This window comes from Maniola hyperantus, chromosome 20 (genome assembly GCF_902806685.2).
Source record: "Maniola hyperantus chromosome 20, iAphHyp1.2, whole genome shotgun sequence".
NCBI classification, from domain to species: domain Eukaryota; kingdom Metazoa; phylum Arthropoda; class Insecta; order Lepidoptera; family Nymphalidae; genus Maniola; species Maniola hyperantus.
In genome coordinates this window covers 6,050,372-6,073,132 of record NC_048555.1, presented here as the reverse complement: position 1 = coordinate 6,073,132, position 22,761 = coordinate 6,050,372, and the positions used below count along the sequence as shown (strand labels likewise).

General features: G+C 37.1%; 1 protein-coding gene across 2 annotated transcripts in view; it reads left to right on the top strand.

Moving 5' to 3' along the window:
- Positions 1-22,761, top strand: part of LOC117991734 (G-protein coupled receptor dmsr-1-like) — a 69,313-nt gene continuing 46,552 nt past the window's right edge. For both annotated transcript variants that reach the window (XM_034979331.2, XM_069505320.1), the window contains exon 1: positions 1-170. The gene's annotated coding sequence lies outside the window, so the exon portion shown is untranslated. The remainder of the gene's footprint in view (positions 171-22,761) is intronic.

Genomic DNA, 22,761 nt, shown 5'->3' with positions numbered 1-22,761 from the left:
CACGTAGTTTGAATAGAGCGGGACGCCTGGCATTCACGCGAATCCCGCTTATCTAGCATGATAACGAATGATAAACTTTCCTAATGTGTTTTGTTTTGAGTGCAATTATCAAGTTTCCTGCGACTCTGGTGTTTACGGACTTTTAGAAGTTTGAGCGAAATAAAGTTCAGGTAAGTCCTGAAAATTTGAATTTCTGAAAGTTTTTTATGGGACCTTTATTAATTGGTGACCTATATCTAGCCTCATTAAGCGTTAAAAATAACTTTGACTATTTTAACTAAAAAGTATAACTATTGGAGAGAATTACTAACAAAGTATTTATTTATTTTATTCTTTATTGCACATAACACAAAGTTAACATATTATAAAAAAAACACACACAAGGATCTTAATCTAATAGCTGTAGCATGCAAAGGCGGCCTTATCGCTAAAGCGACCACTCCAGGCTACCTTTGACGAAAGTAGGCATAGTTAAATATTAAACTTATTCTGCAAAATTTTACTAGAAATAAAAGTTCCCAATAATAATAAATTATGAAAAATATATATTATTAGAAATGAATACAGAAGGGCTGGCTCATTTTTTTCGCAACGGATCAGCCTGGCTGTCCAGCGCGGAAATGCAGCCAGTATTCTTGGCACTATTCTACGCGGGCATGATTTGTAGTAATTAGAATAAGGTTTAAGTTTTATAATATTTCCAAAAAAAATATCTTGGATTTCTTCTCACACGAACAACGTTCATCCAACGTTTTACTATGATTTCGGAAACAGCCGATTGTAATTGAAAAGTTTGTATTCAAGGACATAAATTACGAAACTTTTCATTTTTAACAATTTTTAGGGTTTCGTACCTCAACAGGAATAACGGAACCGTTATAGGATCACTTTGTTGCCTGTCTGTCGTGTCTGTCAAGAAAACCTATAGGGTACTTCCCGTTGACCTAGAATCATGAAATTTGGCAGGTAGGTTGGTCTTATAGCAGACATAAGGGGGAAATCTGAAAACTGTGAATTTGTGAAGACAGACAGACAACACAGTGATCCAATAAGGGTTCCTTTTTTCCTTTTGAGGTATGGAATCCTAAAAATGACAACAATCTAATTCTACATGAAAGTTAATACATAAATCTAATTCAGTGCGATCTCAGGCAGACTGAATCGATAAGTAGAGGGTTTGGTTGAAAATGAAAACTAATGTTTTTCAAGAAGGGATCACTTTGCTGCTTTAAACATTTAAACAGTTTTAAAAAGGACGGACATAAGCATAACATAATTTACCAAGCGGTGATGAACTAGTGGTTATGAGGTCGGGTTTCTATTCGAGAGGCCGAGGATTCAATCTCAGGCATGCACCTCTAACTTTTTGGAGCTATGTGCGTTTTGAGCAATTAAATATCACTTGTTTTAACGGTGAAGGAAAACATCGTGACGAAACCTGCATACCTGAGAGTTCTTTATAATGTGAAGTCTGCCAATCCGTACCGGGCCAGCGTGACAGACTATAGCCTAAACCCTTCTCATCCTGAGAGGAGACTAGTATGAGGTGCTCAGTAGTGGACCAGCGATAGGTTTATCATGATGAAGATGATGAATTTGTTATGAATGTCTAAAAATGGCTACGTTCCATCAGTACCCTTATTACAAATGCGAAAGTGTGTTTGTTTGTTGGTTTGTCCTTTAATCATGTCGCAACGGTGCAACAGATTGACGTGATTTTTGCATTGGTATAGATAAAGACCTGGAGAGTGACATAGGCTAATTTGATCTATCTACTTGACTACATAGGGATTTAAAAAATACCTAATTCCACGCTAACGAAGTCGTGGGCATCAGGTAGTCTGTAAAACTTTCGGTTGGTAGGCGTAATGACGATAAGTAAAAATGTTAATATTTACCTGGGGTTTTCGAACCAAATTAATTTGTATGTCGTTTACATTATCGCTGAGGTGTACATCTTCTTATAGCCGTGATAGCCTAGTGGTGACGACGTCCGCCTCGTATTCGGAAAGTCGGGGATTCGATCCCGGGCACGCATCTCTGACTTTTCGGAGTTATGTGCGTTTTAAGAAATTAAATATCACTTGCTTTAACGGTGAATGAAACCTGCATGCCCGAGAGTTCTCCATTATAATCTTAAAGGTGTGTGAAGTCTGCCAATCCGCAATTGGCCAGCGTGGTGCATACCTTTCTTATACTGAGAGGTGACCCGTGCTCTGTAGTGAGCCGGGTATGGGTTGATCATGACGATGATGACCTCTTCTTATGATTTGTTGGATGACGCCCATAACTTCTTCCATGTAAATTAAAATTTTTGAAAATCTTAGGGACTGATTTTCCATTGGATTTAGATGAGTATAGTGGTACTTGTTGTTTTACTTGTCGTGCCAACGATTTACAATCCCTGGCGTAGGTAAGTAATCTATTCAAATATGTACCTAGTAGCGAGCATGGTAAGTTTTCATTATGTCCTATACTCATGGCTATTGCCTACCTTAGACTATAGAGAATAGTTACCTACCTACCTACCATATTATGTGATATTTTCAGAAACAATTTTTTTTACTTTTTTGTCTCAATTTATTAACTGATCAACTAATTATCTGTGCTGATGACAAACGTTAATATTTCACGGATAAAAGACATAGGTAGGATAGGTAAACTTATGATTTAAAGTTTATGATTACACCTAAACTTGTTGTAAAATGTACATATTCTTCCTAAACAAATAAATTATTTATTATTATTTATTATTATACCTACCTATTTGCCAAATTTCATGATTCTAAGTCAACAGGAAGTACCCTATAGGTTTTCTTGACAGATACGACAGACTTCTATTATAAGTGTTCCTTTTTTCCTTTGAGGTACGGACCCCTAAAAATGATACGTCACTCGTTTTTTATTAGATACTTATAGTGGTCCTTTATACCTGCGGCCCTTTAAGCCCCGCCCTACCCTACATTAATACTGGTAGTACCTAGTACCTACTAATAAATTGAGCTAATATAAACATTTCGGAATATAATAATAATTATTCACCGTCACGTTTTATTGCTTTTAGGAATATGTAGTATGTACCTATTAGCGCAAATACGCTAACCTAATATTACCCACTAGCTTTTGCTCAGTACGCTTAGTATAAGACTTTACTACTCACCAAACGTTGCTAGAATTCGAGAGTCGAAACACAATACCGTCAAAATAAAATGGACCTAAAGAGCCTTGAATTGAAGTAAAAAATTCAATCCCACTGATTTTAATTTCGCAACGTTTCCGCTTGGAGCGCTGGCTGTAGATGTGGAGACAAACTTGAGCTTTAAAACAAGGCACTTAAGATCCAGTTTACTATAATGCGGAAGGTTTTCGACACTCGAATACTATCAACGTTGGTGGGACATAAAATCTCGTACTCAGCGTACTGCATACGGCTTCGCTGATATTAGTTTGACATGTAAGCTGCACCGGTTCAATAAGTTTAAACTACAAAAGCTTATCCTGGTTCTTTGAAATGCGTGTATAAACAAACAGAAAAACTGAAATTAGAATTTTATTATAATGGTAATAGTAGAGCCGAAGTGATGTATACCAGGAGTTTCCGATTTTTATGCCAAAAATACCTAGCTGATGTTTGCACACTGCATGAATAGATACAACGCTGAAAGAAAAGCTAAAAAGAGAGGAAATACTAAGTAAATTTATAGATCGGTGGTGCATTCAAGCGATTTGGGATTCAATCCTCGGTGGAGACAACTTACGAAAATCGAAATAAGGAATTTTGATTTTAAGAAAAGTTTCCCTAGCACTCTCCATGCAGCGCTTTCATTATAAACATAGTTTGGTTTTCATACCAACTAACTCAATGTTTTTTTACTTAGAAACACAAATAACTGTGTGTGTGGTTTGTCAGATTTGTGTAAAAATGTATACTTAGTTTTACATAAATTTAACATAGACTCAAGGATTTACATACTTACAAATCTTAAAAAAATTAAATTCAAATAAACTAAAAAATAAATAATTCTGAGCATGATTTTGACTTTGATGAAAATGAGAACCAAATCCTTGCCACCCGACTGCAGCGAAGCCCAAAGGAGGGTTATGTGTTTGACCTGTATGTATGTATGTATGTAGGTATGTATTTTAGTTTAGTGCTACGTTACGTCTTAAATTGTTTCCATTTCTAATTCTATAGGGTTGGGTATCGTTGATTTACAGGTTTTATTTATTTATTCATTATAGGTAAACGCTTTACCACGAAAGTGATGATGTGGCCTAAGATGGGACGCGTTTACCTAGAAGATGTCTATTCCTTGTCTATTCACTCTTGTTTTAACGATACCCGTCACCCGGGTAACGGGTTGTAATTGGTAGGAAACACATATCGTGGAAGAGTATTCCTACGTGTAGTATTCTTATGTGTATCGTGGAAGGTACCTACTTATTTGTCGTTCCGGCACGCCATTATTGTTTGGTCTAACAATTTCTTTCAAATGGTTTATATACATTTTCAACACTTACCCTTACGAGTGGTAACGAGGCCCGATAAGGATTTGTCATAAAATACCGATAGATTGTATACTGACCTCTTTCAGGTGGCTTTAACCTTTTCAAGGGTGTAATGGAAGGTAGGATATATATACCTACTGAAACGATTGTCGTCAGAAATAATCGATAGGTATATACCTACGCAAAAGCCGTGAGAGCCGTTAAGGCGTCCGTCTCCTTAACAAATTCTCCCTAAACTTAGTTACCTACTTATATACATAACCTAATCAATGAGTGTTTTAAATAAGTTATTTTAGTCTCGCGCATTGCTGAAGCGAGTTAAGTTCTTATGATTTTTATATAGTTATCTTCGATTTTATTATAAGTATGCTTTTGCTGCTGCTGTTTGACCATAATATATACATGTAGTATATACCTAGATACTTAAAATAGACTAGCTTATTCCCGTGACGTCGTCCGCGTGTACTACACAAATTTCAAACTCCTATTTTACCCCTTTGGGGTTGAATTTTTAAAAATCCTTTCTTAGCGGATATCTACGTCATAATAGCTATCTGCATGCCAAATTTCAGCCCGATCCGTCCAGTAGTTTGAGATGTGTGTTGATAGATCCGTCAGTCAGTTAATTAGTCAGTCAGTCAGCTTTTCCTTTTATATATATATAGATTGTACGGTATACTGTTACATTTTATACATTTCCTAGGAGATGATTTCCTAGATTTCCTACAATGCCTAGGAAATGTATGAAATGGTCAACGATAGATTACATAATTATTACTTTGCCAAAACAAGCCCGGAATTTCATGAAATGACTAGGTATTCTATAGATTCCCTGAGTTGTATACATTTCCGGTAACATGTATATATAGATTTAACTTACGTAACAGCGAGTCCAAAATTGATTGTGGTTGAAAAAGGTTCTACTCATTCCCACAAACAGATTTCGATGCTTAACAAAGTTAAGCTCCGAAGTCACAATGATTAAGTCTGAAATCCACTCAGTAGTGATAATAGGATTGCAACGCAATTACTGCGGAGAAATGAGACAGCAGTAAGGATGCTCTGGAATTATTGTATCGGGTTAGCTCTACTACCCGCTTCCTTATTTCGGTTTTCAGATTTTACCCCTCATGTCTACTAGAAGACCTACCTTCCTGCCAAATTTCATGATTCTTAGGTCAACGGGAAGTACCTTATAGCAAAGATAATATATTAAACATATTATCTTTGCTTATAGGTTTCTTGACAGACAGACCGACAGACAGACGGACAACAAAGTGATTCTATAAGGGTTCTTTTTTTTTCTTCCCGTTGACCTAGAATCATGAAATTTGGCAGGTAGGTAGGTCTTATAGTAGACATGAGGGGTAAAATCTTCGCACGGGTAGCTTATTACAATATTTTCGTAGGGATCTCTATTTTTTTTTTAATAAAATATAGCCCATGTCACTCAGGAATAATGGAGCTTTCTACTGGTGAATTTTCAAAATCGGTTCAATAGTTCTAGAGATTACCCTGTACAAACAAACTTACAAACTTTATCTCTTTATAATGTTATAGTATAGAAGTATAGATATAACAGAACCTTGATAGCATTGCACTCCTTTTTAGGGTTCCGTACCTCAAAGGGAAAAAAGGAACCCTTATAGGATCACTTTGTTGTCTGTCTGTCCGTATGTCCGTATGTCCGTCTGTCCGTTGTGTAAGTCAAGAAAACCTATAGGGTAGGTACTTCCCGTTGACCTAGAATCATGAAATTTGGTAAGTAGATAGGTCTTATAGCACAAGTAAAGGATAAAATCCGAAAACCGTGAATTTGTGGCTACATCACAAAAAAATATCAAAATGTGTTCATGAGCAAATAATTAGTTTGCGAAAGTAAGATGACTATACCAAGTGGGGTATCATCATATTATATGAAAGGGCTTTACCTGTACATTCTAAAACAGATTTTTATTTATTTTTATGCATAATATTTTAATTTATCGTGGAAAATGTCGAAATAATACGACTGTAGTAGTATGGAACCCTCGGTGCGCGAGCCTGTCTCGCACTTGGCCTGTTTTTAGGCTGTCGTTTAAAAATCTCAGTATCCCCAATATTTAAGACAGTAGATATTATTTCCATTAGATACCTTACTTAACCTGTTTATAACCCTGTGAAACCTTATATCATGTATCTGATAGTTCTAATAATAGCTGTATTCATGAGGCTTTCCACGTGAATGTGGCAGTCCGAGTTCTAAATGTTAGGTTCGCTTGGTAAATTCTACGCTCAATCAACTAGCCACAGTAGCGTTGCTATGGAAATGAATAATAACTATACGAGATGCTTTCGTTAGGAAATAGAATAGAGATTACCTAAAGCAGTAATACCTTTGGGAGAAATTGACTGACTATACCTACTATATATACTTTTTTCTACAACCGCACCGCGCGCCACCGTAAGGAATTTCACCCTCACCGTCTGGGTGTCTGGTGCACTTCGACCGTCCGCTGCGCCAGATCCTTCTTTCCACGCACGTGTAAACTGTGGAACCAACTCTCATCGGCGGTGTTCCCACTAGATTATAACATGGGGTTATTCAAGGGGCGGACCAACCAATTCCTAAAAGGCCGGCAACGCATCGGCGGCTCCTCTGGTGCTGCAAATGTTCATGGGCGGCGGTAATCACTTAACATCAGGTGACCCGCCTGCTCGTTTGCTCGCTATATCTATTTAAAAAAAAAACCTATAGATCGCTGGGTCTACAAACTTCAGACTTTTCATTCATTTTCTTTATCTATAGTACCGCCCGTAAATCGAGTTATATGGAACCTATTAGAACAATAAAATAATTGTACTTATTTAATTACGTAACTTTAATTTTTAGGGTTCCCTACCTCAAAAGGAAAAAAGGAAATTTTATAGGATCACTTCGCTGTCTGTCTGTCTATCCGTCTGTCTGTCTGTCAAGACAAGAATCATGAAATTTGGTAGGTATAGGCCTGTCGCGTATTATACGTGTCCCAGTGTCCCATTTCATTCCATATGAGGAGTTTCAGCTGAGGAAAACTTATAGTAGAGTTAGTGAAGCACCCTGAATGAAAGTTTAGTGCTTTTACAAGTACGTACTTACCAAGAACACAAGTTACCACACGGTGAACTTAGTAGATATTGTAGCTGAAGGGTTGATGTAATGAAGAACCAGCTACATATAGTGATGTTTATTTTACACTTTACAATTGATATGTTATGTACAATACAGACGGGCTCGCGAGCTTTATATAATACAATGGTAGAAGATGTTGACGTGACGAGCGGATGATAGGGAATGTGGAATCTTGTAACGTGCGTGACCAGGAGGATTCCCCACTGCGTTCCAAATTTGAATATTGTTGTGGCAGCTGCGAAGTTTTCCTAATAGCTGCCAGCCAAGTAACGGTAGAGGTTGCACCTCTACATCACCCCCCTACGGAGTGAGAAACAGAAAAAAAAAAAAAATAAGTAAGCAAGTATTATATACATAAGAATGAAGGAAAAGAACCCTAAAACTAGAACATGTATTGATAAAAATGAGAAGGCAAAAAGGATTGAAAGTTGCCTCAATGTTGAGTCTTCTGTAGCAGTATCTGGTAATGGTGTAATACCTCAGGTCATTGTGTACACAATGACTGGGAGGCAGTACTTAAGACCAGAGAAATAAGCAGCGGACCTGTATGCCTATGTGACACGGAAAAAAATAATTACAATAAATGAAGCGTTCGGAGTGCAAAAAGGTTGATGACGGAGGAGACGCATGATGAGCAAATCTTCTTCACGTCGAACCTTGGCAAACTCGCGTCCACACAGACCTGAAGAGAGGTTCTGAGCGCGATAAACTCAGTGAACCTGGAAAAGTGAAAAGGTCGAAGGACTTACGAACGAGTGACATCGTGTCTTAGGCTGCCCAGTGTACTACAGGAACATGTGTGCGGAGGCTATACAGCACTCCACAAAAGCTGCTTCACTTTGAAATAAAAGATGATCCGCAATGCACGGAAGAAGCTTTGCTGAAAACCTTACGAATTGTGGCATGGTCCGTAGGAGTTTGTTGTGAATGGAACCATGGAACCTTATGGAACGGAGAGATTAGTCCTCTTCATACGTGTAATACTGTTTCTTTATAAATTGCTAAAATTTAAATTGTTATGACAGGAAAATTTTACAAAATACAATGGCAATTATGACATGACAATATAACTAAATAAAATTGTTCTAAAAAAAGTAAATAATAATAATAATAATAATAATAAAAGCTTTATTTAGATTCCTTACATTAATTCTTAATTCTACGACACTACTCTAACAACATTTTGCTTATAATCTAGTTAATTTTTTAATCCTATTTCCGTCATTATAAGTAGTAGGTATTTATAATATTTTCCTTATAATAAAATCATAATAAACATGCTTTTTACTTATTTGTGAGGTATATATTTTATAAAAAAAAGTAAAACGTCTATAAAAAATTCCCTTTTTAAAATGAGATGATGAGACGTCACTTAGTGTCTATATTGTTCATGGAATGTTAATGTTCTTTTTCACTGAATTTGAAAATTACAAAAATACGTCACTCAAAAATAATTTTCACAAAACAAAATGCAATGTCACAAATATTATTGTTAGAAATTGTTTTTCAGCACAGAAGAAATAATGTCCTTATAAAACCTGGATCCCTCCTCAGGGCGCCTTGGATATGTACTCACAAGGCATGCACGTATGAACCTCGCGTCGGGTTCAGGAGGTTGTGTTGTGGTCAGCGATGTAGGACAGGGTAGGTTGCGTAGCGTGCCGCGTCGAGTTAACTGGATTGCGTCCACGAGGGACACCATCTGTGGCGTCCATGTCGAGTCGCAGTCGTAACTCGTAGCTTTCGCGTTCAGAGGGTGCAGCTAATGTGGCCGCACGTCGTTGCTTGTTGTGTTGAGTTGCTTGCACGCCGGAGATGTACGGGAGCAGTGTGCAGGCTCGACCGTAGACGTAGGTACCCAATGTGGCTGATGTGTTCTTGAGCTCGGGAGTCACCAATTATGTAGCTGAAGGGTTGATGTAATGAAGAACCAGCTACATATAGTGATGTTTATTTTACACTTTACAATTGATATGTTATGTACAATACAGACGGGCTCGCGAGCTTTATATAATACAATGGTAGAAGATGTTGACGTGACGAGCGGATGATAGGGAATGTGGAATCTTGTAACGTGCGTGACCAGGAGGATTCCCCACTGCGTTCCAAATTTGAATATTGTTGTGGCAGCTGCGAAGTTTTCCTAATAGCTGCCAGCCAAGTAACGGTAGAGGTTGCACCTCTACAATATGTAGACTAAAGTAATTAAAGTTATTCGACGAGAGCTAGATAAACCTAAATCCAAGAGTAACTAAGTTAAATCACACTCATTTATCCTTGACGACCCCCCTGGCGCAGTGGCAAGCACTGTAGTCATATTACTGGCAGGTCCCGGCAGAGGTTTGGAATTTTATAACATCTAAATCTCTGGTCTGGTCTGGTGGGAGGCTGCGGCCGTGGCTAGTTAACACCCTACCGACAAAACCGTACCGCCAAGCAGCGCCAAGCGATTTAGCGCTCCGGTACATGCCGTGTAGACTGTAGAAACCGAAACCAAAGGGGTATGGGTTTAATAAAAACTGTCATACCCCTTTCAGGTTAGCCCGCTTCCATCTTAGACTGCATCATCACTTACCACCAGGTGAGATGGCAGTCAAAGGCTAACTTGTATCTGAATGTATACGTCATATAAAAGAAAAAGCTGACTGACTAACTGACTGATCTATCAACGCACAGCTCAAACTACTTCCGTGCCAGACCTTCGTTATTTTATAAAAGCTGAGTTTCTCTGCGTATTGTTCCCAACACAGGGAGTTCCCAAAGCCAACATGACCCTAACTTCAAAGTCACTGATCGTTCCTCCCTGTGTTGGGGACAATTTTTCTTCTAATATCATTGGACAAAACGCAGAGAAACTTTCAGCTTTTACAAAGTAACGAAGGTTTGGCACGCGCGGGCTCTTAATCCATAACCGAGAACGGAACGACAAGGACAAATATTTAACAAAATAAATAAAAATAAAAAATAAAATGAAAATATCTCAACAGTGTTAGCTGATCTAAACTGGAGCTGCAATGTTTCCAACCTATTAAATAATTAATAAAAGTTTCAAAGTGGCCCGAGTTAAAGGCGACCACACGTTGCGGTCATTGTTTCAGGCGGAAATTCCAGGAAATGTCGCTTAAAAGAGAAATTTTGGATTGGGAATATTGGTATATTTTCTCTCTATATATAAAAATGAACCGCTAAATGTGTTGCTGATCGCAAATCTCGAGAACAGCTGAACCGATTTCGCTTATTCTTTTTTTATAATATTCCTTGAAGTACGAGGATGGTTCTTACGGAGAGAGAAATTTAAAAAATTTTAATCGACTTGTAGGCGGTACGAAGTTCGCCTGGGCAATAGCTACGAGTAAATAGAGAATTTAACTTGCATCCGTTTCTATGTGAGATTGTTAAGGTACATAATTTATAGTCATTTGAATTTTTGAAAAGAGCAACCGCCAAGTTTTTTTTTAAAACTATATTAGCCATGTTAATAACCGCCGAGTTTCTTGCTGGTTCTTCTCGGCATTCCGAACCAGTGGTAGATGCATCCGACTATTCGTTTGAATAAAAATATTTTTATTTATTTATTTAATCATGGCTAATATAGTTTTAACCCTTTGCCATCCAAATGAGCGTAAAACTTTAGTAGGAAATAGGTACGGAAATAGTGCAACGGGTGGGGTTTGAACCACCCACGATATTTCGGAATTCAGTCCGCTCCTTAACCTTAAGCTATTAGGTTGAGCAGTTGAGTATTAAAGTAAAAAAATAGGGACAAATCGTTGTCATCAACCTTTGATTTCAAAAATATACGCATTTAATATTTCCTAATCCATTGTGAAAACCTACATATTTTTCGTAACAAATTAAAAATCAAGTATGCGACTCTGAAGTTCTAAGATTTTTTTTGCTTTTATAAACGGAAGTAACTTCTAAAGAAGCCTTTGCGTACAACTTTAACAATGCACTGACGAGTTATTCTGGTATCAAACTTTCCATCACAAGGAAGCATAACAAAAATAAACTTTCAAAAACACCTTTGATATTGAGTTAATGTTATTCGAGGAGAGTGTAAAATGTTGTGGTCCTAAGGTGCTTTGGCGACAACGTCCTTACCAGAAAACGCAGCGCTAAAAAGCCACAGTAAGTAGAGAGAAAAAGTGCCGAGGACACATTTAGAGTGTCTACTCTGTGCCCAGGGCACGAAAAGTAGGCATAGGTATTGATAAACAAATTCTTTATAAAAGAGTACCTACTTATCTCATATTTTTTCACGGAAAAATGTTCATGTATCTTATAAAAATACTAAATAAGTATATTACTTCTGTAATATAAAATAACTATATTATTAAAGTATATAATTAACATAAAATAAGTAAATATAAAATATAAAGTAAGTATATTACTTATGTAATATACTTATTTAGTATTTTTATTATCTTTAAGAATTAAGAAGATATTTATTTAGATAGGTACAATGAAGTAAACGAAAAGGGGAGTTCTAACAATACGCTATTTTTACGAGTATGTTGCTATGATTCGCCATTTTATGATTAGACCCGGAAAAGTGAGTAAGTCCTCCGTATTTCCTTCATAGCATTTACAGAAAAGGATTTTTGTTAAACAAAAATAGTAAGTAGTTGGATTACTCGGAACATGGTCGCCCAAGAAATGAATGGAAGGTTGCTAATCAGAACTTATACGCCTTACACATTTTATTCGGATTAAGTAAAATTAAGTAATAAATTAAATGATTAATTAAGTAAAATCTAAATATTTGATCAGAATGTTTTTAAATAGATTTAGTTAACCTTGAAACATACGCGTGACGGAAGCTGTACCGCAGGACATCACAATATAATATCATGCATGTGTGCATAAAGGCTGTTTTACGTCGAGCAATAATAATAGGTTGGTTGGAAGATGTAAGGGGGTGGACAGAGCTCAGAGTTACCTAAAGTTACATGAGGCGGCTTTAGATAGAAGGGTGATGATCGCCAAACTTCATTTCGAAGAAGGCACGCGATGATGGGGATGAATAATATGCGACTATGCGGCGTACTACAAATGAAAATATGCGGAAGTCTATAACAAAATTATTAAGGATGATGCAGTCCTGTGGCATGCTTCAAGATGACACTGTGTTGCTGTAGCATAAAACGGCCTTAAGCGTGTACGATTTGTGATACAAGGAGCTGTATTATACTTACTCGTACCTTCGTTAAATTACAGCAGGCGCGGCGACTGTATAGGGCTGGGTTACACGCGAACGCATGTGCTACCTGCTACGACTCTAGAATAATTGAGATCTATATAGCGTGCTTTGACTACGAGATAGATAGAGAGAGCCAGCGCGTGCCAGACCTTCGTTATTTTATAAAAGCTGAAAGTTTATCTGCGTATTGTACCCAACACAGGGAGGAACAATCAGTGACTATGAAATTTGGATCATGTAAAAAATCTTACGTCAATGTATAAAGTCTAATTTTTTTATGTTTTCTTTGAAATAATATTAGAAATTACGTCATGAATTGCCAGACACGGTGTCGTGGCAACCCCCTGCCAGACGCCCTTAAAGTTTGGTGTTTGGCAGGGGGTTGCCTCGATACTAAGTGTCTGGCAATGCATGACGTGATTTGTAATACTACTCTGATGAAAATATAAAAAAACTTATTGAGAAATAATGTTTTTATTTTAGCTTTACTAAATAAATAAAAAAATTAGGGTACAACGCTACTTGTGAGAGTATTGTCCAGTGTCCATGGGCATACTCCTTTGATTTTGTACTTTGGTGTAAGTTTTTTTACACCTTTTACCTATTATCTAACACAGGGGTGTTGGGGACAATACGCAGATAAACTTTCAGCTTTTATAAAATAACGAAGCTCTGGCACGCGCTGGCTCTTAGTCCAAGATTATGTGAGATCTGTCTCGTTGTAGCTCGTCAGCATAGTCATAGCGCCCTATAGATCTCGGCCGAGTCACGTTGGACCCGTCGCCCTCGCGCCACGTTGCTTTTGCGCGCTCTATTTGTTTCAGTCTTTCACAGCAAACAATAGAAACGTCGTGGGACGTAAGTCAATAAGCTGTGTAGGTAAGTATATACATAATATACAAGTTCAAGTATTTTACAAACTTCTTCAACTTGTACACAGAGGGGCTATAGGTATTATATCTACTCGTATAGATACATAATATAGGAGAGTGCTTTTATGACATTAATAAAGAATGTAATAAGTCTCCTTTTACATAAGCGCGTTAGCTTAAGCACTAAACAAGATAAAATGTTGTCTCGCCAGAATAAATTATTGCCAGGTCTTGTTGCTGTTTTTATTATTAAAGACTTTTTATTTTGGTTGACTTCCATCGGAATTGGTACAGTATGCGGCCAAACGTGATGAACATCAATCTTTAGAAGTAGATAGCAGATTTGTAGAGCACTGTCTCGGTCGTTGAGACCGACAAAACGTCATATGGGTATGAGTGACAGAGACAACGCTCTACAAACCTGAAATGCCATTCTAAAGGCCGATGTTCATCACTTTCGGCCGCGTACTGTAGGTATTTAATTTTCGGCTACTCCCAACACGGGCCTCCTCTCAGAATGAGAATGGTTCGGCCATAGTCTACCACGCTGACCAAGTGCAGATTAACAGACCTCACAGACCTTTGAGATAGATCATTATGGAGAACTTTCAGGCATGCACATTTCTTTACGATGTTTTCCTTCACCGTTATTTAGAACGCACATATACCTTGGGTATTCCAAAAAAATAGAGGTGCGTGCCCGGGATCGAACCCCGAACCCTCGACTAGGAGGCCGACACGCTTTAACAACTAGGCTATCACAGCTTTTTACTTGGCTATATAAATTTGTGCTACGATTCAATTCTTTTTCACCAAACACGACTACAGAGTGCACTTTGACTTTGCTTAGGCTTAAGTTTCAGTTAAAACGAGACAGATTTATGCCAGCGGTATAACGCTGTCTTGTTTTAACAGTGACTTAAGGCTGAGCAAAGTCAAAGTGCGTTCTATAGATCTCAGCCTTAAACCAAGTTTTTATTGGTAAGCTCGCAGCTTCATACGAAAACTTTGTTCGTTTTCAGGAACGCTCTATCTAGGGACTTATGAAAAATATTCCAAAATTTTGCTTAAGTACCTAGCTGAAGTGTGTAACTTGAACAATAAACTGAGCTGTACACATTATTCTTTAGTGACATGGACATCAAACTTTTCCGAGCAAAGCTTCGCTTACGAAATCCCCAATATGTACCAACCTAGCACCTACTTAGCTTTATACAGTAAGTAGATCACTGATCTCTACTAATAAAAGTACGCTGGTCCAGCGATTGCAGAAATGATTTGAAGCAACTTGCTTTTCATAATTTTGGTGCTCATAGCAGCAGTGAGCGTCTATGTGATCGCACTCGGAACTATAAATATTAGTGATGAGACATTTTGTTAACATTTTGACACAAAGTGTAAAATTTTGCTCGGTGGGCCGCTTTGAATCGGCATTCGAAGTAACTGTCATTTTGTATGGCACACCTCTTCCAGCGTACTTGTATAATGTCCAATGCGGTAGGTACCTATTCTTTAGTAACATCAAACTTTACCAAGTTCCACAAGATTTCGTCAAACTTCGAAAACTATTTTAATAATATAGAAGATATCACATTTCACCAGCGAAAGGCACGTGTACCTACCTATTGTTGGATTTATACCAAAGCTTATAACCAACTTTTTTTTTTTTTTTTTTTTATTTATTATCTAATCAAAATACATACAATAAAGCTTAAACTAAAAACACCGAAAAAACCACAGAGGTTTGTCCTCGGTGCCTAGCTGCAACGAAGGTACCTATTAACTAATTACTTAAAGAAATAATCTACAGTAGGTATATAACGCGAAGAATCAAGTAAGTATGTAACATATTATAATCGTGAGTAGGTTTATTAAATTTAAGGTTTATTAGGTGAATAGGATTAGCACTAATATAAATAATTATATAAACTACATAGACACAAAAGACTCAGCCATCTAACTTTGCTAAAAAATATTCTTTTAATTTATACTTAATGTTTTTAATATCTATTTTTTTAGTCAGCGTTGGAGGTAGTTCATTTATGAATCGCGGAACCAAGTACGCGGTGGTTCGCTCGCCGTAAGTATTGTTAGCGCGCGTAGTGTGCAGGCGGTTAGCCGTCATCACTCGCGTCTGTACAGGATGTTCTATTTTCCGGAGTATCTTCTCGTTGAAGAACTCCTCCTTTAGCAATGAGCATTTAAACTGTTCCTGAACGGGTAATGTTTTACAATGTTTAAATAGCCCTAGTTCATTGCCGTCGTATTTCGATTTAATGGAACTGGAGACAATAGTTTTTAAAATTCTTAACTGTAACTTATATATATTATTGAGGTAAGTTTTATAAGTTCGACCGTAGCTACTGAGACCATATTGTACGTAAGTTAGAGCAAACGAGTTATATAACATTAATTTGGTTTTAAATGGAATCCGTCGATTCAAGATAATTATATTAGCGAGAAATTGCCTTAGTTTATTACATACATAATCTATGTGCAAACCCCAGTTGAATTTACAGTCAATGGTGAGACCGAGATAAGTATATCGGTCGACTAGCTCAATCGAAGGGCAATTACAACAGTTCAGATTACCACTGTGTAGACAGACATGATCGTGAGCTATAATTTTTTTAAAGGGGAGATATTTTAGATAGGCTGATCTGATGTGAATCAATTTGGTTTTTTGACATTAAGAACTAAACCCGCATCGTGACACCACATGGTCAGGGTGTTGAAGTCCGTCTGCAGTGCATCACAGCCCTGAGCCGTGCCTTCACTAGCCACACGGGTGTCGCTGTAGGCGTTACCAATCCGTACATTGAATGTACGATTACGGAGATAGTCTGCGCACCAAGCGAGCAATGGACCTCGAACGCCGCATGTTTCTAATTTACTTTGCAGAAGATTATGGTTCAGAGTGTCGAAAGCGCGTGAAAAATCAATAAACAGTGCAAGGACGTGCTTTTTTTGGTTAAGGTGTTCATTTACTTGGTCACTGAATTTTGAAAGAAGATCTATTGTTCCCTTTCCCTGCTGAAACCCATATTGATTGTAGTAAATGACTTCATTATTCTTATAAAACGCGTGAATTTGTTCGCAGATAAATTTTTCCACAATTTTATCTACCGACGACAAAAGCGTGATCGGTCGATAATTAGAAAAGTCATTGCGTTTCCCTTTTTTAAAAACTGGTCGCACACATCCTTTTTTTAGACTGTCTGGGTAAAAGCCGCTTTTGACACTGCTGTTAATAAGATTTGCTATGGCCAAAGAAATCTTGTCACTAGCCGTTTTCATATGGCTAACCTTGATACCGTCCGCCCCTGGTGCTTTGTTTACATTTAAGTTTTTAATAATCTTAGAAATTTTAGAGCTTGTCGCTTTCTGAAACAAAATGGAGGAGTTTAGGGACTTTGTATATAAATAAGAATCCAGAAGCTTGTTAGTGCAGGTTGGAATTATAGACTTAACAGCCATGTCGAATTCGTTTGCAAAGCCGTCAGCAATGGCCTTACAGGACAACCCTTGTGCTTCGAAGGCGTTTAAAATTGAGTCATCTATAGATAACGATACACGACCCATCATTTCATTTATTATTTTATAGATATTTTTAGAGTTGTTAAAGCTGGTATTTATACGTTTAAGGTAATATGAATTTCGCCGGTTATCTAGTACTTTATTAGCTTTATTACGCGATTTTATATAGTCTAACCTTAGTTTGTCATCATTAGGATTCTTTTTCCACAAGCTGAATAGTTTATCCCTTCTATCGCAAAGATTTATTACGTTACAGTCGATCCACGGAGCCCTAAATTGTTGTTTAAGTTGTTTATGGGTGCAATTTTTACTAGCCATGACGCAAGCTTTCGCATGAGAATCAGTAATTAATTTAAGAATTTGATTAGGACAATTCATTGTATTAGTTTGCGCCCAGTCAACTTTATTTAGTTCATTAAATAAAACCTCGTGGTCAACGTACGTTTTCGTAACAACCTGTACATTGCTAGGAGTAGGCACGGCGTCGCGTCGCTTGCGCACGCGAACACAATAGCGCGATGGTCTGCCAGTACGACGTCCAGCGCAGCGGAGTACGGTTGTAATGTGGGGAATCGCGCAAAAATGTGATCTATACATGATTTTGTTACTCGATTAAGTCTCGGTTCTATTCTAGTGTATGTCGTGATTCCGCACATTAAACCGGCCTCGCTCAGTGTGTCCAGATATGAATCTGTGTATGATGATATGTTTTTTAGGTCGAAATTGGTGTCGCCGATAAGAAGAATATTGCTTTTGTGATCGAAATGTGAGACATACTTACTTAATTCCTTTACAAAGATAATTTTGTTTGTACACGGTGGCCTATAAACTGCACACAGGACTGCATCCTCATGACCTTGAAGTTTAAGAATCCCTGTAAGGTTTTCAAATGTGTTACTTTTATACAGGTATAACTCTAAACTAACCTATTCTGTGTATAAGCAAGAATTATTTACATCCAAACTCTGATTCAGAAATCTCTTGCACTCCGAATGTATTTTCTAATGACTAATGTAAATGAGCCTTTAACCCAAGCCTTTAGCCGCAACGCATGCCAGCTGAGCCGAGCCTCGAAGTCTTTATTGATAACAACTGAAACCAACCGAGCGCGTTTGGAACAATCGTAACTCAATTTTACCTAAGATTAGCTAATTAATTTATCATTATACAAATTCAATAATTGACAATCAAAAAGTGTACAATGCACTTGCACTACTTGTGCCTATTTTGAAATATGCCTTATGTTTGAGTTTAACCTTGAATTTGATATAAAGGTGGCGACGCGACGCTTACCTGTTTCAGGTTATCAGGTATACATAGAAATAGTCCCCCAGGTAATAGGTTAGTAACTGGTTTGTGCACACTAACGATCACAAGGTCTCAAGTTACAAGGAACAAAAATGTCAACTAACACCGCCGCCGCGCCACGGGAGCAAAAATCACGCCCACACGGGACGCTCAAGTGGAAATATCGCCTTCCATTATGTCATACACCGTGTTATTCCTTAATTAATACGACGTGTATATATGGAATGTTTTGGCATTGAGCCATATCTATCGAGGAGCACGCCTCGTATATCTGCTGATCCAGCATCAAAGAATACTTAGTATCTACTTTCCACAACAGAAGGTAAGGTACAGAAGGATCACTCCGCAATATTCAGCCACAGCACTGCGGCCTAAAATTTAATAAAAGCTTCTCTTTCTATCGTTTAAACACCGATTTCTAATCGCACTGCCGTAGGTATATATTTTCTCGGGTTACGTGACCAAGTGGGCCCAGCCTGCTCATACATACAGTATAATGACGTAGCACAAAAGTTTGACAGTAACAAGGTCTTGGTCTGATTCTGACTGGTTCAAATTCTTTCACAATCAGCTATCAGTACCCATAGCCATATTATCATTGCGAAAATGTGTTTGTTTGTTGATTTATTGGTTTATTGGTTTGACCTTCAATCACGTCGCAACGGAGCAATGGATCGACGTGATTTTTTGCATGGATATGCATATGTACATGGTTTAAAAGTTGGAGAGTGACATAGGCTACTTTTTATCTTTAAAAATAATTAAAAAAAAAAAAAAACGTGTTTCCTCGCGGACGAAGTCGTAGGAATCAGTTAGCATAAAATTGTGAATAGAAATGGAGCCAATCATAAATGCGATTGTCGAAATATGACAATCCTAAATTCCATGCTATTGTTCATTCACTATAACTGGACGCCTAACTTTATGTTGGCACCAGTGCTTTGTTAGTTTTATACCTTAGAACTTAGGGTTTATTATTGTGTGATTTGCAATGGTGCCAACATAAAGTTAGGCGTCAAGTGTGGCCTCAAGTTATAGTAAACGGACAATAGTCTCCCAGACGCCGCCTCCTCCTGCTCCTCCTAATTGTAGAGACGTAACCTTGACGTAACTTTGGAAATAGTAAACATTTTTAAATCAAACCTATGATATCTCTTCACTATTACTTTACACTATAGTAAGAAATGCAGCAGATATATCATAGACTAGCTGATCCCCGCGGCTTCGCCCGCGTAGATTTAGGTTTTTAAAGATCCCGTATAGCCTATGTCACTCAGGAATAATGTAGCTTTCTACTGGTGAAAGAATTTTTAAAATCGGTTCAGTAGTTCTAAAGATTACCCCCTACAAACAAACTTAACGACATTACCTCTTTATATAATATAGCTGATCCCCGCGGCTTCGCCCGCGTAGATTTAGGTTTTTAAAGATCCCGTACAGCCTATGTCACTCAGGAATAATGTAGCTTTCTACTGGTGAAAGAATTTTTAAAATCGGTTCAGTAGTTCTAAAGATTACCCCCTACAAACAAACTTAACGACATTACCTCTTTATATAATACAACGGGCCGTGCAGCAGAAATCGTAATATTTTAATTTCGCCATAACTTCAAAACCAAACGTCCAATTTTAATCATTCAAAGACCAAATATTATCTCCATAAACTGTTCTTATTGATGAAATCATTTATTTTGATAAGGATTAATAGCATGAGTAAAATAAACGCGTTTAAATGTAGTCCAAAAAAAATTCAAGATTTTTAAATAAAAAAATGGTTGCTGTGCCTCACTCGACATAGATGGGTATAGTGTGTCGCGGACTTTTTTGTAGATATTTATAAGATCTACAATTAATTAGAACATTTTATGGTTCTATCTTTTATAGTTTAGGCAGCGTACGCAAAATAAGTAACTTTTCTGGTTGATTTTTTACACCTTGTGTCCGAAAAACCCAAATATCTTACGGAACCCTATTTTTTTCCAAAATAAAATATAGCCTATGTTACTCGTGGATAATGTAGCTTTCGAATGGTGAAAGAATTTTTAAAATCGGTCCAGTAGTTTTTGAGCCTATTCAGTACAAACAAACAAACAAACAAACAAACAAACAAACAAAGTTTTCCTCTTTATAATATTAGTGTAGATAGAGTAATAAGGACCAGCACCGTCAAGTCAATTATTTACAGATTGACAAAAAGTAAGACTGAGGCCATGTTGTTGGGCTGCCTCTAGAAATATGAACTCTCTGGCTGGATGTCTAAAATATTTTCCGCACATACAATACACGTATTTGCCGAAAAATATTATTAAGAATAAATACACCTACTTAGGGTATTTTTGTACTTTTTGTAAGAGAATAGACATTATCATGAAAACAAGTGTAGGTAACTCAATTTGCTCTTAAAAGGGAATTATTTTTAGCTATTTTATGTAAATATTTTGTAGTTATTCCGTTGTTTGCCATTTGGCTACGGAACCCTAAAAATTACTCTGCTACTTTTAATAATGATAATAATAATCAGAAGGCTTAAGCTATAATGTAGGTACTTTTATGGCTTAAACACCTCTAATTTTTGAGACAAAAATATGTTTAATACACATTACTTTACATAGAATATATATATTTTTATTTTTAGTAGTAGGTAGACCGTAAGAATCCAAGAATTTAATGATTTCTTCTGTATTCGCTCTTTCTTTTGCGAATTCTCAGACACTGAAGACTTCCTTTAGAATTTTTTCTCGTAAAATGTCTTTACCTATTTGATGAAAATATCCTATAGCTCCTTTGATACAAAACCAATATTACGAGTTTATAAGACTTTCAATGTGAATAGACGTGTCAGCATAAGGCTGTAGTTATATACCTATGACGTAACTATAATTTAGTATTTAAGTATTAAGAGGAATTGACGGGTTTTGGTTTTGAACTTAAATATTGTGCTCATTTAATATTTTCAAGCGTATTTTTTTAAAAATAAACTTTATTTTGTGAATAGCGTGGTCCATAGACGTTAGACAGACACGTAGAAATGTCTATGCAAACGCGTGAAGAAATTCGTGTCAAATAAATGCGCCCTAATTATAATAACTCGAGCTAGCGTGCACCACGGTCCGTACGTTTTTTCCCGCAAAATCTGTGAACTATGGAACTACCTAGAAGTGCGCACTGCGGAATCATTTCCGCACCGGATTTTGATAGATCAAAAGTCAACTTTGCGGGTTTTAATAAAACACTCTGCGATCCACCGCTCCGTGGTGCGCGCTCTAGCTCTTACGGTTTTATGTACAGGGTGCTTCTTTCATAGAATATTACAATGATCGGAGAAAATCTGAGAGGTTTAGGTATTCATTTACTGATAAATTAAACAACTTTTTAAAGTAATTTTTTTTAAATCCTATAAATGTACCTATACGCTTTAACTTTAATGTAATTTGTTTAAAAAGGGATAAGGGATTTACTTAATAACTTTTTAATCAAAACTTTATTTGTTGAAATTAAATGGAATCGGTCGACTAGAAAAAGAACTTGAAATGTTTTCTGTCGATTCCCGTTGGCTTTTCACCACGAATTACTTTCAAAGTTATATCTAGGGCGTTAGAATTCTAGGAATACCGAGTGCGCCTTTTAATAATAGCTCAGGGAATTGAATATGCGTAATGTATTCACTATCAGCATAGCTCTGAAGTTGATGATTTGCTTGAAAATAATTAAAATTGCAGATAATCGCAACACAATCGTCGTCAACAGACATAATATTATCACATAGTTCTATATCATATTATAGAAGCCACTGGATTTAGTTCGCGTAAGTACCTGGCATATGGAGGTCCCTACAAGAGACATGTGTGGACATCTATCGGTTGATATGATGATAACGATGACCAATGGGAATTTTAAAGAAACCCTTATAAGATCACTTTGTTGTCTGCCATGTCTGTCAAGAAAGCCTATAGAGTACTTCCCATTAACCTAGTTTGGAAGGTAGTGTCTTATTGCACAAGTCAAATAAAAAAAACCGAAAACTGAGCAAATCCAAACTAAATGATGTCACAAGCACGAACTAAGCTGTTGGGTAATAAATCTTTGAACGTAGCTTGAACATGACACGCTACTTACATAAACAAGCTGGATGAAAATAACCACATGATGCAAGCTCGAGAATGGTTAGAGATTTTATACAAT